Source organism: Xyrauchen texanus, chromosome 9, assembly GCF_025860055.1.
Source record: "Xyrauchen texanus isolate HMW12.3.18 chromosome 9, RBS_HiC_50CHRs, whole genome shotgun sequence".
Lineage (NCBI taxonomy): Eukaryota > Metazoa > Chordata > Actinopteri > Cypriniformes > Catostomidae > Xyrauchen > Xyrauchen texanus.
The window spans coordinates 47,641,102-47,660,592 of NC_068284.1; the positions used below are offsets into that span (position 1 = coordinate 47,641,102).

The 19,491-nt window shown below is 39.2% G+C and overlaps 1 pseudogene; it reads right to left on the reverse strand.

The window, feature by feature from the left end:
* Positions 1–4,248: 4,248 nt before the first annotated feature.
* Positions 4,249–19,491, reverse strand: part of LOC127649141 (transcription factor E2-alpha-like) — a 54,607-nt pseudogene continuing 39,364 nt past the window's right edge.

The following is a 19,491-nucleotide window of genomic DNA, read 5'->3' on the forward strand; positions in this document are numbered from 1 at the left end:
GCGCTGGCCACGATGCATGAACTGGATGAGATGAGGATTTTTAAAAATGCCCTTATAGATACTGCTAATGCATGACTCCTTGCAAATATCAGTTTTTATAAAAAATAATTTTCCTGTGTAAAATATCTCCAAATGTATATAAAACGTTCTGATGTAAGGAGGATTCGGTGTTAGAGCGTCAAGCGCCCCCTGCTGGAATAAAACTCACAAGACAGTCAGTGGCTGACAACATGTGTAATTTCAGTCTGTAGGTCTGTTACCCACATAAAACTATCATATAAATGTAGAAAACATGAAATACATCACATGAGTGTTACGAGGAGTCAGCGGAGATGTTAAAGGCGTCCATAGAAATGATCAGATGTGTTTTTCAGGGTTAGGCATTTCAGATGAGCAGGTAAGAATAGTTTCATTAACCCTAATGCTTTTTCTTGATATGATACAGTATGTGTTGAATTAGGGATGAAGGATATACATTTGTACATTTTCGCTGAGGTGATTTTAAAGCGATTAATTAAAGATGGCATTATTTGTAATGTTTATGCGTGCTGACGGCGAGAAAACTTTGAAAAGTTGCGTCTTAAATCGTCCACATAATTTAAAGTATTGCTTCTATTGAAGGCCAATTGAATTGTGAATGACAGGTTAATATGGAGTGATGGTGGCGTAGTGGGAAGCACATAACTGGTCATCAGAAGGTTGCTGGTTCGATCCCCACAGCCACCACCATTGTGTCCTTGAGTAAGGCACTTAACTCCGGGATGTTCCGGGGGGATTGTCCCTGTAATAAGTGCACTGTAAGTCACTTTGGATAAAAGCATCTGCCAAATGCATAAATGTAAATGTAAATGTAATTCAGAGGGTTTTGTAGTAACTTTGTGCTTCCAAAAGTTTTGTTTGGACTCCAGAGTGTGAACATGCATTTGTAGCTGCCAAAGACATTCTTTGTAATGCCCCTGTTCTCTCCGCACCAAGTTTTGATCTACCTTTTAAGTTACAAGTAGATGGGAGTGCTATGGGGCAGGAGTGGTGCTGATGCAAGAGGATGCTGGAGGTGTGGAACATCCCGTATCCAACTACTCAGGGCTGGACTGGGAAGAGAAATCGGCCCGGGATTTTACATGATAACTGGCCCAACTACTGGGAGCCAAATATTGTTTATTCACTGTCCTTTTCTGCATATCGCAGCACAGTTTTGTGGTCCGTTCTGTATAACGCTGCGGCTCACTTTTGCTTAGCGCGGCCCGCTCCGCGGCCGAACGACAGGCACGCTCGGTTCTCCCGTTGGCCAGTCCAGCCCCTGATCGGCCCCAAAGTGTGTCGGCCCACCGGGAAAATGCCCGGTATGCCAGTTTACCAGTCCAGCCCTGCTACCACTCAAATACACGTTCAAAGTTTTAGCTTCACAACAGTACCATCGAGAATGAGGCGTTAGCATTAATGCTAGCTCTACAACACTTTGAGGGGGTGGTAGCAGCTAGCACTCCTGTAATTGTATACACCGACACAACCCTCTTATATTTGTGTCCAGGATGTATAACACCAACCAACAGTCAATATGCTGGTCATTAATAATTCAAGAGTACAATCTAGATAGGCTATATCAAAAGGGCTCTGAAAATATGGTGGCCGATGCCTTATCTAGAGTGCATCGTTTTGGGGATAAAGATTTGTTTACAACTGTGGATTTGTGTGGGGGTGTTCCAGAACGTCACCTATTTTTTTATTTTATTGTCTTTTATTTGCATTTTGTATTTAGATTAAGTAGTCGAGTAACACAAGTAGACTTCTTTTGTTTGTTATTTTGGCATTGACCCCTCCTGAGGTAAATTTATTGCTTACTTGTATTCCGAAGTTTCTGTTCCCAAAATGAATCTGTATTATTGATTTAATCGTGTTCAATAGTGCTGTGGCTCGGCAACGCTAGCTAACTTTAACACTATTAAACCTTTTAGTTTCCTTAATTCTTAATTTTAAACGTAACAGTACACATTCACCGCATTCAACAATATATATCAAATTTTGTCACGATCGAGTGTAATCAATGTTCCCGTTATTATTCATAGTCCAGAGGTTTATTTGAGGTGTTGTGGACAGTGTCTGTTGCTGATGCTTTATGTTGTCTGACAGAACAACAAACTACTTTAATAAACTAATACAGAAGAAAAACTGTTTAATGCCGTGAACACACACAAACACAAACACATGCTCACTCACAAACACAAAGTGTGTGTGTTTGTGAGTTGTGAAAGTGAGTGTGTTTGTGAGAGTGTAGCATGTGTTTGTGAAAGTGTGTGTGTGTATGTAAGGGTGTGTTTTGAGAGTGTGTGTGAGTGTTTGTGTATTAATCAGTTTTCTTATTATAGGTCTTCCCTTAACATCCACATATCCCCAGATATATGTCCATTTATACAATTGTTATGATCTGCATGTTTGCATCAGTGTTGTTGCATAATAAAAAAAAGCAAATACTCGTGACGACGAGAGTGTGTGTGTGTGTGTGTGTGTGTGCAAGTGAGCACAAACAGATCACTTTTTACAAAGAAAGTACTTTATTTGCTCAGAGCAAGAATTCACTTTACATACATGTGAAATTCTCATGTCCCTCTTCTCGTGAATTTATAAAATATTCTCAAATGAAGCCACAAGACGTGACGTTCCAATAAAAACCTGACTGACTACAGGATAAAACTGAACAAAAAGATGCAGGCACTGATACATTATCATTCCCGTGAGCGACTCCACAACGCATGGAAGTCTGGAGAATGCAGAAGGCCACTCTCTCTCCTCGAAGAGTTTACATTTTTGCAATACATAAACAAGATTAATTCATATAAATCATCTTTTAGCTGTTCAAGATGATGTTAGTACTAATGAAGAAAAACAAAAAGATCTCTAGAGATAAACTCAGTATATTTTCCTTTCATTCTGGAACACAAACATGACGTCCACGAATGAAACCACTATAGTTGGTCTTAAGATTCGGGGCAGGTATGGACACACAAAAGCAAAAGTATTTTCCACAGTGATTATTTACCTTACGAACAATAAGGAATATCTGTGTGAGAACGCAAAATTGGCCTCTCTAATGTCTTAAACAATGAAAACAAACAAAATGAAAAGACTAATTATCATTCCATGCACTCCTGTTATAAAACGTAATGAAAAAAATAAAATAAATCGCAACAAAATTATGAAACATAATTTGTTCCTGGCATACTTCTGCACTAAATTTTGCCATGTATCTAACATTTAAAATCAACATAGATAATAACAAAAACAAATAAGTAAACACACAAACATTAAACAGATCTTTATATATATATATATAAAAAGAAAAACAAGTTAAAAAGAAAAAGTTTTACAACTCAAGGGTCGTCTTGTACGGACCCTCTGCAAAACCAATTTTCTCTACTTTTTTGTAGAAATATTGACAAGTGGCAGCACATCGGATGAGCGCGCTTCATTTTAAAGTTGATAAAATGCACAAACACCCCTGACAGTTTTAGCAGTTCATTGCAATCATTCGAACGACGACGCATATTCGTTAACTATTTAAACAGTCCGACTCAGTTTGTATCGTGTGCGAGCAGATGTGTCACAACCTGCACGAGAGAAATCAAAGTCCAGCTTACATTACGTCCAGATTCATACATCGACTGGAGAAACACGTGTGCTAACACATGGCTGAAATGCTCAGATTCAGTCACAGCATGTGGATAGAGAGACGTTTCTGACAGATTAAGTGGTTTTCTGTGGTTGAGAAATGTGGTTCTGTTCGTGACGAGAAAAAAAAAAAAAAGTGAATTGAAATCTAGAAATACATTTCCAGGGATCCAGCGTTTTCCAATACTTAAGAAATCCACTTAAGGAAACAGAGAGAGAAACGAGATCTGGTGCTTCGGCGAGATGGCAGATATTATGGTGAATCTCACCCCCCAAAAAGTACAGGTTATTTAAAAAAATGCAGATATATATATATATTTTTGTTGTTGCATGAAGTAGATTATTTTAGGACCATTAAAGATTTTGCAACATTAATTTAACATTATTTCCCCTCATTAATTCTCATTATTGAAACTTCACTATTTATGCAAAAATAAAAAGGCCAGATTACTTATATATATATATATATATATACACACACACTGTGCGTATATATATATATATATGTGTGTGTGTGTATATATATATATATATATATATATATATATATATATATATATATATATATATATATATACACACACACACTTTTTATTTTTTTACAAAAAGTATTTTTTTATTTTAAAGACATTTTATTATTTAAATTTTTTTGCATAAAGGACATTTTGGACCATTTAAATTTGGCAACATTAATTTAACATCATTTCCCCTCATAAATTCTCATTATTGAAACTTCACTCTTTATGCAAAAAAAAATAAAGTATATACATATACACATACATATGTACTGTAAAAAGTGTTTGTATGTGTATATATATATATATATGTATGTACATGTATTTTGTGTACATGTGTGTGTGTGTATGTACGTATGTGTGTTTGTATGTACATGTATGTATTTTGTGTACATGAATGTGTGTACATGTGTATATGTATGTGTGTGTGTGTGTATATGTATATATGTATTTTTTTAACGCAAATTCTATTGCATGGAGATTTGTTTTTAGGACCATTAAGATTTTACATCATTAACATTATTTTTCACCATAAATTCTCATTACTGTAACAGAGATATCAATCAGATTACAGTAATTTATACTTCATTTTACAGTAAAAATACAAATACTGAAATGCAATGACTTATTTTTTCTCAAATCAGCCGAAAGGAAGTGCAGCAAATATTACCACGATTTATAAACCCTTCTCAATTTAAATAAACGTATCTTTTCCCCCCAAACATTACAGTAATGAGAATTTGGTATCGTCACAATGCATACAATCTGAATAGTCCTAAAAATGTACTCATTTACTTTATGCAACAAATGTTTTGTATTTTTTTCATGAGGTCTTGTGAGATTCACCCGTTAGTGACAGTCCCGAAGCAAAACCACAAACGATGCGTTTCAAAAGTGAACGGCGACACCATTTATCTCGTTTCTAGTCTTAAAACACAAAACTACAAAAGAATATATGAATTACAACAACAAAAAAAGTTTGATGTTCCCTCAGTGGAGCCTGACCTTGTGTTTAATACAAAAGCTCATGTTTAGGCGTGCATGTGCTATATAACAGCACACAGTAATTCATAATCACAACAGCAGGGCGTTCCAGGCCCTTTAAATGCTGTTTCTCATGTGTGATATCCACCAATGGTCCATGATGTGTGTGTGTGTGTGTGTGTGTGTGTGTGTACATACTGGGTTTAGAACTGCATAAGCAGCTCAGGAAGTGTACTAAGTATGTATATTTGAGAGTCTTCCAACACATCTGTTTATAATATATAAATCAAGAATGTGTGTGTCTGTGTGTGCTGGAACAATAACAGGAAGTTAAGGCCACGTCGACAGAGAGCTTCCTTTCCATGTCAGGATCTGCGGAGGAAAGATACAACAATATAAACCAATGGCCGTATACCTTAAGAGGATTCAAAGAATAACATTCAATCTCCTTTAGCCTATTTAAAAAGTTACATTTCAATGTAAATAATAAAATAAAATGCATGTTTTCTCAATGAAGAATGCATTGCTTAAGTGTTTTTAAGTAGGGCCTTATTAAAATCTGTTTTATAATTTTTTCCCTTTTTTAAAATGGGTTAAAATACCAATGCATTTTAACAAAATTGTATTAAGTACAACAGCACTCTTGTTTGTGGTAAATTGCTTAATTAGGGGCCAAGCAACGAAGGTGTGTAGCCCCTATTGTATCCGTTAGTAGTATTATTATTATTCTTCCTCCCAATGGGAGTCTATGGCAGTTCATAGAACCGTTTGTAGGAAAATGATGAAATTTGGCACACTGATAGGGGCGAGTACGAATAGTCCCCATAGCAAATTTGGGACCTCTAGGATAAACTCAATAGCGCCACCACCAGTCCAAATATACAATTATTTTGCGTGTATCTTTTGAACCATTTTGTCATAGAAATAAAATAATTTTTTGTCTGATTACGCTCCTCTTAATATTTCAAATGAACCCCCACATTATAACTCCGCCCATTACAGTAGCCGCCATCTTGGACAATGATGTTTACAGTTGAAAAGTTTCACGTCCTCCAAACTTTGTCCGGTTTGTCCAAACAATGGCTCAAATCAATCTCCAGACCGAGCCGCACAGAAATTATAGTAAAGAATTTAGATTTTCTCCTTTGTTTAAAAGTTACGGCAATGCCAACTTAACAAGGCTGATGTAAAACTGGATGTGAGGCTGTATCTCGGCAACGGTTTGTTCTACCAAAACTAAACTTGGTATGCTTAATCAGGACCATGGTCTGTGGATACATGCCAAGTTTCGAGACAGTATGATCAAAATTGCTATTCTTGCCTGTAACTTTTGAACCGTTTGTCCTAAAATCATGGGGTTGGTGTATGTGGATTCTTGGGTCAAGCGGATTTCAACTACACTAATGTCTCATGTCAGCCATACTGTCCTGAACAATAATCTAATAAACTAAATAATCCAGACTTGTGTCCTGATTCTAACCACACTGGCACAGTGTGTTAATGCACTGGACTGTAGTTCAAAAGGTCATGAGTTAAAATCTCCACCTCAACAAATCATGCCGTTAAAATGTCTGTTTTCGAAATTCTTTGCATTTTGCTTACTAAATAGTGGCTGGGATTTTCTCCAATAAAAGCTTTATTCTGATGTAAAGTTACATGAATACGAAGTTGATTATGGTGACTATGATGATTGGCATGTGCTTGGTATGTTCCTATGTTGACTGTCAATGTTGTGGCTTTGTGGTCCAGTGGACTGCAGTGACTTGTTGAATAGGTGCAAATCCATCCTAAGGTGACGTGGAGTGTGTGTTTTCTCTTCATGTCATATGTGATCTTTGTGTTGTGGTTATTTCTGTGCTTGACCCCATAATTGCTGCTTACATCTATATTTATTATTATTATTATTATCACTAGTACTACTACAATGAATATTACATTTTACTATACAGTTGTAATATATTTCTGTTTCATTATATAAGGTAACAATATAGACAGATGTCCTGATTTACTTCAGATACACAAGCTCTTTATTCGATTAGGATTTTGATTAGATTCAATGCCGATTCATTTGGGTATATTTCAGCTATAATGTTCATTTTGGTTACATATTAAAGAAATTCTCTAGGTAATTCAAACTAGGTAAAAATACAAATATATTACTTTAAAAAGATTACTTTTAGTTTACAAATGTTACTTTAGCATATTTTCTCATTTTTGGACACACGGAACGAGTCCAACCAAACCTTTACTCTCAATACGCAGTGACAAGGATGCTGAACGTCTCCACTAAACTACTCAATCACTGATGAGTGAAATCTGAACATATACCAGCCAGTGGAGAATCACAGACACTTTTAGATGCATAGCGCAAAATTTGGTCTCATTTGCGAGCGATTTACCATCCCTGTAATCAGTTATGCGCATATTGGGATTTTTAAGAATCAATATGGGATCATTCAAATGAAGACTGAAAATAATCTGAAAAAAATCTATATTTTTACCCAAGTCTAATAATAATAATAATAATAATAATATCCTTAAATAATAAAAAAATCCTCTTCAACTCTGGGATGTTTTTGGGCTGCTGAATGCCATTTTTTGAACTCAAATATTAAAACTTACCATTTATACATACTGTGGACTAATTGCCAATTAAAAAAAAAAAAAATGTCCCCCCCAATATTTAAAATACCCCAATTATTCATAAAAAAATATATTGTATATGTTTACAAGCTCATGATGAATATTATAAAAAAAAATTAAACTTGTTAGCATGTAATTCTGGTTCGGTCCACGCCAGGTCCCTCCAAAACATCTTATTTAATTCTACTAGACAGCAGCAAGTACTTTCTATCACCTTACGTCACAAAATGCAGATCTGAAATGAAGGTGGTGCTCTAATGCATTTTAGCCCTCACAGATTTCCTCATGCATAGACATTGTCTATTTTTTAGTTCATGCAACACCCCCATTGTTTCTTTATCTCGGCCTCTGAGTGGACTACAAGCTCAATCTGTTTTCCACCTCAGGAGAGCATTGCTTTTCAATGACCTGTCAATTCTATTGTTGTTATCAGATTCCAAGAGCTGTAAAGTGAAATCATACATTTAAAAGGAGACCAAGTATCTTTGCCATAACTAACCTGAGCATTACATATGGCCATGTCCATCTCCACCCAGACCGGACAACATCTGAGGATCTCCTGTGACCTTCTCCTCCTCTCTTCTCTTCAGACACGCGGCCTTAGGGTTCAGATTACGCTCTGAACAAAACAAACATTTATATCAGAGATTCAAGTTTGTGGTGCAAGTGTTTCAGAGTACAGCAGCATCACATGATCAAATGGTGGCATGAGAAGATTGAAAGCTCATTAGATGAATATACACACTTATATAGTGCAGAAAAAGCATTTGGGAGGAAAATCCATTATTACAAAAGTAGGATATTACAGTGAATCAATATCTTTTCTTGGTCCAGCGATAACCAATCATAGCCTGAATCCAAATGGAAATTTTAAAATCTAATTGTGCAATCACACTAAACTATGAACCCCATTGACTTCCATTCACAAAAACTCAAGTTTTGTGTATCTCATATTCAAATCTAACATAAAAACAAAGGCAACTTGAGTAAACACAAAATTCAGTTTTTAAATGATAAATGTTATTTATTGAAGCAAAAACGTCATCAAAAACCAACTGGGCCTGTGTGGAAAAAGTATTTGCCCCCTTAGTTATTAAATCCCCATATCTATGAAACTGCATTAATAACGGGGTTCAGTTGGACTAAACACACCCAGACCTGATTACTGACAGCCCTGTTCAATCAAACCACCTTAATACAACTTTTTATTTGGAAGTTGGCTAAAATGCATCAGCCTGGGAAGGGCTACAAAGCTATTTCAAAGGCTCTGGGACACCAAAGAACCACAGTGAGGGCCATTATCTCCAAATGGAGAAAACTTGGCACAGTAGTGAACCATCCCAGAAGTGGCCGACCTTCCAAAGTTCCTCAAGGAGCACAGCGATGACTCATCCAGGAAGTCACAAAAAAGCCAAGGGCAGCATCCAAGGAACTGCAGGCCTCTCTCTCGCATCACTAAAGCTCACCGTTCATGACTCCACTATCAGAAAGGCACCGGGCAATAATGCCATCCATGGCAGAGTGGCGAGGCGAAAAACACTGCAAGCCCAGAATAACATTAAGGCTTGTCTGAATTTAGCCAAAACACACCTTGATGATCCTCAACTTTTGGGAGAATGTTCTGTGGACTGATGAGTCGAAAGTGGAACTTTTTGGAAGACGGGTGTCCCGTTACATCTGCCGTAAATCAAACACAGAACCCCACAAAAAGATGATCATACCTACGGTCAAGCATGGTGGTGGTTGTCCACCTCTGAATGACTCAAAAGAAGCTAAATTAAAGTTTTGGGGCAGCCTAGTCAAAGTCCTGACTTGAACCCGATTGAGATGATGTGGCAGGACTTTAAACAGGCAGTTCATGCTTGAAAACTCTCCAGTGTGGCTGAACTAAAGCAGTTCTGTGAGGAAGAATGGGACAAATTTCCCCCACAGCATTGCGAAAGTCTGATCTCCAGTTATCAGATGTGTTTGATGCAGTTGTTGCTGCTAAAGGTGGCACAACCAGCTATTAATTTAAGGGTGCAGTCGGTTTTTCACATGGCTGACATAGGTGTTGGATAACGTTTTTGCTTAAAAAAACAACCCCCAAACAAACTGTATTGTGATGAATTAAGTTGCCTTTGTTTTATGTGACATCTCTGTAGAAGATCTAAAACAATTTAGTATGAAAAATACACAAAAAGAAATCAGGAAGGGGGTAAATACTTTTTCACAGCACTGTACAAGTAGTTTGACACAGTGCAGTCGCTACAGAGCTGTTTTGGCACACTTTGCATGAGTCCGATTCTGAATAGGTCTACAGGAATTCTGCTCTTAAACATGATTTCTACAAAATGAAGTTGAAATAACGTGGACTAATGGCTTCAACAGATGCATATTCCATAGTTTAACAACCTCACAGCTCACGATAGGTCTGTCTTTAAACGTTTATTGCCATTCGTTAATAATCGATTCACTTATGGAGAAAATGAATGGGGGTTTTTACTTCCGGAACCAGACTGTTGCGCTCTTTGACCTCTGACCTTTGGCAGATTGACCTCTTTGCTGAATGCAAAGAACAAGAACTTCAAAGCTGCCCTAACCCTAAAATCTGACTGGCTGACAGGACCAAAAGGAGACTTGTAATGTCCTACTTGTGTAAATGATGTCAAGCAATGCAAAAGATGTAAAGAAACATGTAAAGCACAGCAGACATGAAGCAAGATGGCATGACATGGCAGCACTGAGTGAATGCAGAACAGAGGCGCAGCTCTCCATGGCAAGAGTGGCAGTGGTGTTTCGTGGCGCTTGGCAGGACGGTGTTTGTGCGTCAAGGGGGTGGGGGGGTGGTCCTACCTCGCACCTGCCTCTCCAGCCCCAGTATGACCTGTACGGCCTGCTGCAGGATGATGAGTTTGGTCTGAGCCTTGTCGCTCTTGAGATGAAGTTGACACATGCGGCCGAGCTCCCTGAAGGCCTCGTTAATGTCCCGCACGCGCACTCTCTCCCGCGCGTTATTGGCCATCCGTCGCTCTCGCTCGCGCAGCTCCTTCTCCTCCACCGTGAGGCACTCATCCGACACGCTGCTGCCGGGGGCAACCAAGCGCTCGTTAATCAACTCGCCAAGTCATTTAGCTTCTCGTCAATCTAATCGACAACTAAATGAACATTTCTTCTACTGAAGAACTGTTGAATTGCAGTCGATTAGTTCTACAGGGTTCCCACAGATTTTGAACATTACTTTTATAGTAGTTTCTTCAAATTTCTTCTTTAAAAATGGTTTCAAAATCAAACAAATATTCACTATTTCAAACTGCGAGTTTAGTATATTTTATCGGCTATAAATTGGTTAAATTGTCTTTAAAATCCATGAACAAATTCACTTTCTACAATAAGTATTAAAATTTTTTACATATATATTTTTGTAGTTATCCTACCTAATATTTGACTTGCTATAAATGTAACTTTGTGAGTGAAATCTATATAAAATGATATTAAAAACGTCTAAAAGTTCAATTTATAGCCGATAAAGTAACAATAAAAAAATATATTCACTAAAGAAATATCCCGATTTTTTTTAGGTTTTCCAAAATGACCGTGAGAACCCTGGTTTTGGTAATGTTATGCAACTTAAATCTTCACTATCGCTTTCAAACATACAGCTAATGATCTTAGACACGTTACTCAAGAGTTTACAAAAGCACAAACAAATGCTGTAAATGGAAACTTGAACTTGCATGATCTTAATTTAAAGAAACATGGATGCCGATTAAATAAGGATAGCAGAGAAAGATCCAGCGGAGACGTGGAGAGGAGAGCGGCTTCGTCAAACGGATTCAGACCTGACAAGCGATTTCAACAGTCACCGCGTTTATTTAGTAACTATGCGACCTCTGCGAAACGAGTGTCCATGGATTTTGGGAGGTCTGTGGGGACTGTCACGCGGCGAGAGAGCGCAAGTTTTAGACGACAGGACACCAAGACATAAGAGAGGCGCACCGTCAGCCAAAAACCGCACAGAAACACACACTGCCACTGAGAAAGCCGGAGATAGGACAGGATGAGGTGAATGAGTCTCATCGTAAACGCATCCCGCTGCAGAGATGCATTTATGAAGCATGAGACTGCGGCCATCTGCAAAGAAGAGGAGCTGAAGGACAGATGGAGAGATGGGTAAACAGAAAAATAACCTGGCAAACAGAGGGTTAAACATGACAGGACATGCAAGAGGCAGATTATTACAATCAAAAGCAAGTAATCAGTTAGGAGGAAAACCTGTCTGTCTCTTCTAATCACTCTACATTGTGCTAATGGGGTAAAAGCAGTTTTCAGATGGTGGTACGGGGGGTTACAGACATGTAGCGGTAAAAATGGCAAAAACAGTTTAAATGGAAAGACAATGCAAAAAAAAAAAAAAAAATGCAATGGTGGAAAGAAAATCCGATTGGAAAGATTGGGGAGCTATTTGTCTTGAAGCATTATGAAAGAATCTTATGAAAACATATCCAGGTCACTATTTAACCCCACACCAAAGGACACACACGCACAGGGACAGGGAAACAAACACACACAGGGACAAATGCACAGGGGCACACACTGACACAAACACAGGGACAGACACACACACACACACACACACACAGGGACGGACTGACGCGCGCGCACACACACACACACACACACACACACACACACACACAGGGACGGACGGACGGACGGACACACACACACAAAGACACACAGGGACGGACAGACACACACAGGGACGGACAGAGACACACACACAGGGATGGACGGGGACACACACACACACAGGGACGGACGGGGACACACACACACACACACACACAGACACACACACACAGGGATGGACACACACACACGGACGGACACACACACACACACAGGGATGGACACACACACACGGACGGACACACACACACACAGGGATGGACACACACACGGACGGACACACACAACACACAGGGATGGACGGACACACACACGGACGGACACACACGGATGGACACACAGACGGACACACGGACGGACACACACGGACACACAGGGATGGACGGACACACACACACGGACGGACACACACAGACACAGGGACGGACACACACAGACACAGGGACGTACAGAGAGACACACACACACAGGGACGGACACACACACGGATGGACGGACACGGACGGACGGACACACACACACACACACACACACAGGGACGGACAGAGACACACACAGACACAGGGATGGACAGAGACACACACACACACAGGGACGGACACACACACACACACACTCACACACACACACACACACAGGGACGGACACACACACAGGGACGGACAGAGACACACACACACACACACACACACACACACAGGGACGGACAGAGACACACACATACACGGACGGACACACACACGGACGGACACACACACGGACGGACACACACACAGGGACACACACACACACCTCTCTCGATTAGCCACAACATTAAAAACACCGTCCTTTATACTGAGTAGGTCCCTCACATGCAAACAAAACAGCACCAACCCGCATCTCAGAATAGCAGATGAGATGACATTCTTCTCAGCACAATTGTACAGAGCGGTTATCTGAGTTATTGTAGACTTTATCAGACCAAACCAGTCTGACCATTCTCTGTTGACCTCATCAACAAGGTGTTTCTGTCTGGGCGGCTCAGCGAGTATTGATGCTGACTATCAGCCCCGGAGTTGCGAGTTTGAATCCAGGGCGTGCTGAGTGACTCCAGTCAGGTTTTCTTTGGCAACCAAATTGTCCCGGTTGCTAGGGAGGGTAGAGTCACATGGGGTAACCTCCTCGTGGTGGTGATTAGTGGTTCTCTCAATGGGGCGTGTGGTGAGTTGTGTGTGGATCGTGGAGAGTAGCATGAGCCTCCACATGCTGTGAGTCTCCGCGGTGTCATGCACAACGAGTCACGTGATCAGATGCCACCACACCGCCTAAGTAACCGCGCCACCACAAGGACCTACTAAGGAGTGGGAATTGGGCATTCCAAATTGGGAGAAAAGGGGACAATAAAATTATATAAAAACAAACAAGGCATTTCTGTCAGCAGAACTGCTGCTCACTGGATATTTTTTGTTTTTGGCATCATTCAGAGTAAATTCCAGTTCTGCTGATGGAAATGTCTTGATGAGAGAGGTCAACAGAGAATGGTCAGACTGGTTTATAAAGTCTACAGTAACAGATAACCACTCTGTACAATTGTGCTGAGAAGAATATCATCTCATCTGCTATTCTGAGATGCGGGTTGTTTGTTTTGGTGATACAAGGGGGACCTACACAATATCAGGCAAGTGGTTTTAATGATGTGGCTGATCGGCACACACACACACACACAGTCAGAAGTTTACATACACTTCAGTATTTGGTAGCATTGCCTTTAAATTGTTTAACTTGGGTCAAATGTTTTGGGTTTCCTTCCATAAGCTTCTCACAATAAGTTGCTGGAATTTTGTCCCATTCCTCCAGACAGAACTGGTGTAACCGAGTCAGGTTTGTTGGCCTCATTGCTCGCACACGCTTCTTCAGTTCTGCCCACAAATGTTCTCTCCGAGTGAGGTCATTCACGACCAAGCTTTAACTTCCTGGCTGATGTCTTGGGATGTAGCTTTAATCTATCCACATAACTTTCCTTCCTCATGATGTCATCTATTTTGTGAAGTGCACCAGTCCCTCCTGCAGCAAACACCCCCACAACATGATGCTGCCACCCCCATGCTTCACGGTTGGGATGTTGTTCTTCGGCTTGCAAGCCTCACCCTTTATCCTCCGAACATAACGATGGTCATTACGGCCAAACAGTTCAATTCTTGTTTCATCAGACCAGAGGACATTTCTCCAAAAGTAAGATCTTTGTCCCCATGTGCACTTGCAAACTGTAGTCGGGCTATTTTATGGTGGTTTTGGAGCAGTGGCTTCTTCCTTGCTGAGCAGCCTTTCAGGTGATGTCCATATAGGACTTGTTTTGCTGTGGATCTAGATACTCGTCCACCTGTTTCCTCCAGCATCTTCACAAGGTCCTTTGCTGTTGTTCTGGGACTGATTTGCACTTTTCACACCAAACTATGTTCATCTCTAGGAGACAGAATTCGTCTCCTTCCTGAGTGGTATGATGACTGTGTGGTCACATGGTGTTTATACTTGTGTACTATTGTTTGTACAGATGAACGTGGCACCTTCAGGTGTTTGGAAATTGCTCCCAAGGATGAACCAGACTTGTGAAGATCCACAATTGTTTTTCTGAGGTCTTGGCTGATTTCCGTTGATTGTCACATGATGTCAAGCAAAGAGGCACTGAGTTTGAAGGTAGGCCTTAAAATACACCCACAGGTACACCTCTAATTCAGTACTCCTATCAGAAGCTAATTGGCTAATTGCTTGACATCATTTTCCAATCTGCTTAAAGGCACAGTTAACTTAGTGTATGTAAACTTCTGACCCACTGGAATTGTGATATAGTCAATTACAAGTGAAACAATCGGTCTGTAAACAATTGTTAGAAAAATTACACGTGTCATGCACAAAGTAGATGTCCTAAACGACTCGCCAAAACTATAGTTTGCTCATATTAAACCTGTGGAGTGGTTAAAAAATGAGTTTTAATGTCTTAAACCTAAGTGTATGTAAACTTCTGACTTCAACTGTATACACACACACACACACACGTGTAATGTAATAATATTTCTAAATGTACTAATATACATACATATATATATATATATATATATAGTATTTAGAAATGTTATGTTTACAGAAAAGGATTGTAACAATTTCAAGACACCGTTTGGTACAATTTGGTTTATTGTACCAAAAACTTTATTTTCTTTCTTTTGGTCTTGGGTTGAAATATGACCTGGACCTATTCATGAAAGTTCTAGTGAGATTCACCCTGATTTGCCACCAAGACAAATTACGTGGCAATAAAGCCGATTCTGATTCTAGTCTTAAATTACAATGTCTTAGTTTTAGTTTACACCTTAATCTGTGTCTGTTAAATGCACGTGTCTTTATTAGAGCAGAAGAGATGGAAAGCATTAATGGGTGAGTGTTAAACAGGAAAGGAGGGACAGAAACGCATGCAGAACCAGCACACAGGGAGTGAAGACAGTCCCACAATCACCCTAAACAGGCACCCGTGTGGACCGTGGGGAGGTCGGAGGCTTCTATGATGTTTTGTTACTACATAAATTAATTGCTATGAAGAATATGCATTTAATGAATAGTAATAAAAGGAATGTTTTAGGTTCATGCAAGTCCGGCTACCACAGAAAAATGATTTAAACGCAAACAGAAATCTCTTTTGCTGTGATTACAATGGAAGTCTATGGGGAAAGTAGGACGCTCTTATTTTTGTAAACATACATATAAATGTATAAACACTGCTTTCTAGTATGCTAGCACGTCTTGTGGCTATTAGATGTCGACCGATAGTGGGTTTTGCGGATACCGATAACTACGGTGGCGCAATAGGCCGATAACCGATTAACCGGCCGATAGTTTTTTAATTTCAAGTATCAAGAATGATCATTTTGTTTACATGTTTCTTACTATGAAGTGCACAGACACTGAGGCTTCAAAATGAATTAATCCCAAATGCAGTTTATTGTGCACCTAAAATCGCAATAATAACAAATTAAGATTTGTTGTACTGTATAACGTGGGACTCTTATTTTGAAATGACAGAGACTTGGCTCCGTTACATTGCAGAGTTCCGTGTATATATATATATATATATATATATATATATATATATATATATATATATATATATATATAAAACCAGATGAGGCTTATTGATGCAGATTAAAATAAAAAACTATAGGCAACAATCGGCATAGATTTGTGCCGATAACCGATAGTTCCAAAAAGCAACTATCGGCACCGATAAAACCAATATATCGGTTTACCTTTAAAGTCTATACTTTCAAAACGGTATATTTTAATGTTTAATACAGTGCAGTGTCTTGACCCATAGACTTCCATTGTAAGTACACTACTGTAGACACATTTTAGGTTTGTTTTTGCCACCCTCAGGGGGACGAGTCAATCATTTTCTGTGGTAATCAAAAGCATCTATAGAGTTTAGACTGTACTTAACCTGAAACATATCCTTTAAAAATGCAATAGTCAATTTGACAATCAATAAAAATGCATTTCCTCTCCTCCTCCCCCTCGACCCATTCAGGTGGCCCGACCCACAGACAGATCTCCACGGTGTCAGCTCGCGTCCGAGCACTGATCTGAGGTCAGCCCCACACACTGACCTCGCACTTGCTGCTCCAGGTTGAGAATAACGTTAACGGCCTGGTGCAGGACGAGCAGTTTGGTTTGCGGCTTCTCATTGTTCATGTGCAGCTGGCACATGCGGCCGAGCTCTTTGAAGGCCTCGTTGATGTCACGCACACGCAAACGCTCACGGGCGTTATTGGCAACGCGTCGCTCTTTCTCACGCTCCGCCTTCACCTCGACTGGCAAGTCCTCATCATCATCGTCGTCATCAAAACTTCATGTGTCAGAGGAACAGAGGTGAGAGGGGTTACAGACAAAACAATCACTGCACATTGACGGAGGGATGTGTATATTCGTGTTTTAAGCACCACCTTACATATTCACGCCAGTGCTAATGTGCATTAAGCGTGACTGACTTAATGCAATATTTAGTAATGTTGAGAATAGTTTTGTGTGAGTAAATTGAGCTTATAATATGCTGAATGGAAATCATTTATAATGGTACAATATGTGTCCCTATGTAAGACATGGGGGGTGTAAACTCTTTATATGCTATTTGTTAACATACACATTTGTCATAAGTACCATTAAACTAGTCCAAATGACTCTTGCATATTATTTGAAGTTTCTTGAAGACATTAGACAGCTTTGTCGGGCTGCATTTAATAAATAAATATGTAGTTTTAGAAATGGAATACCTGGAAAATCGTCTTGTTTTAATGAAAAGTGCTTGAGCTTAAAACGGACCGTTTCCTCCGTGTAATGTGTGTCCATCAAAGATGAGGTGACACAACTTTCATTCAATAATGTGTCTTTAATATCCTTTCTGTTCTTTACAGTCAGATAAAAAAAGTTAAAATAAATATTAATGTTACTCTCGTGCAGCACGGATGCGCTAAAGGAACAGTGAGCCGCTCGTTGAACTCTTAAAGCGACAGTAACCTTTTTAACATCTCTTATACAAATGAATGTAAACTCAATGTTATTACTTGTAAATTATACACATAATTTCAAACAGTGATAGCTCATATCATTATTAAATATATATAATTTCATGATATAATATATTGCAAAAAATTTTATATTTACAAAGTTAAATTTAGCTTATAATAATGATGACAAACAAATTATTAAAATATAAATATTAACTTTTACAAACTTTTTTCAAGACTTTTTTGTTCTGCACCTGATCAGTCTGAATGTAGCCCACTATAAACAATTTTCTGTAATATTTAGTCATTTAAGTGTAATTGTATCGCATCGTGAACCTCATATCATACATTGAAACGAATAGCGAATGGCGTCCCGTCCCTAATAGTCTGCATTCACCAGATTTTAAATAAGCACATTAAACTACTGTAAACTAGCCCACACACAGACACTCAATAGTCACGGTCTTCCTGGAACGTTCCGTCAAAACTGGTGTCAGATCAGTATAGGCCAATATCGAGAATTCATGTATCGGAAGAGAAAATATTGTAACGGTGCACGCCAAGTCAGAAGCACCTCTTTGGCCGTGTTGCCGTTTTTAAGACAGTGTGTAAAAACTATAAGCTTTTGAACTACTAGCAATATAAATAACGACGCAATAATGCCACTTTAAAACGATGGGACCAGGACAAGCATCTTTTAGTCTACTTTTATTACAGTGCTTGGTTATTCTGAATTGTATGTTGTACTATTAAGAAACTAAACACAACATGTGGTGACAAATCTCTGGTGTTCAAAAAGTGCTTTGAGCAGCACTAGTAGTTTTGTGTGTGAACGCCCCCTATCGGTGTTAGACCGCATCCATAACGATCCGTTAAAACATCGTTTTCATTCTTATAACATTGTCATTTTCCAAAGTATGCATTCATGTAGCGTTTTCAAAAGCCTCTGTTTTTAGTCCATTTCCACAGTGTGGCCGAGAGCCATAAACGTAGCGAAATTAAAGCTTTTTCAACTAAAACGTATTAGTGTGGACGTGGTCCTAGTGTGTGTGTGTATTGGGCTTATAAAGTGACTTTATCGTGACTTTATCGTCCCACTTGCATATCTCACCTCTCACTTCAATTTCAGCTCTAACGGTAATTTAAATACACATTCGAAAAGACAAGCATTTGTATTCGTTAATAAGTCAGAATATAAGCATCCTCAGCATGTGTGTTGCAGGTACCTTGATCGTGTGTGGCTCTTTCCGTCTTTCTTCTCATCCTCCGATTTATCAGCGATGGACAGATTCTCATCATCTTCCTTGTCTTCCCGCTTTATATCCGAGCTGGAGGATTGTGAGGAACGAGGCAGAGCGCTGGAGAGATCTGAGAGATGACAATAATGCGCAAGTCAACTATAAGTACGCCGTCGGCAGTTTGATACATCAGAAAATTATCCAGTTCTTACATACAAAATTGATGAATCTTAATGAATCTTATAT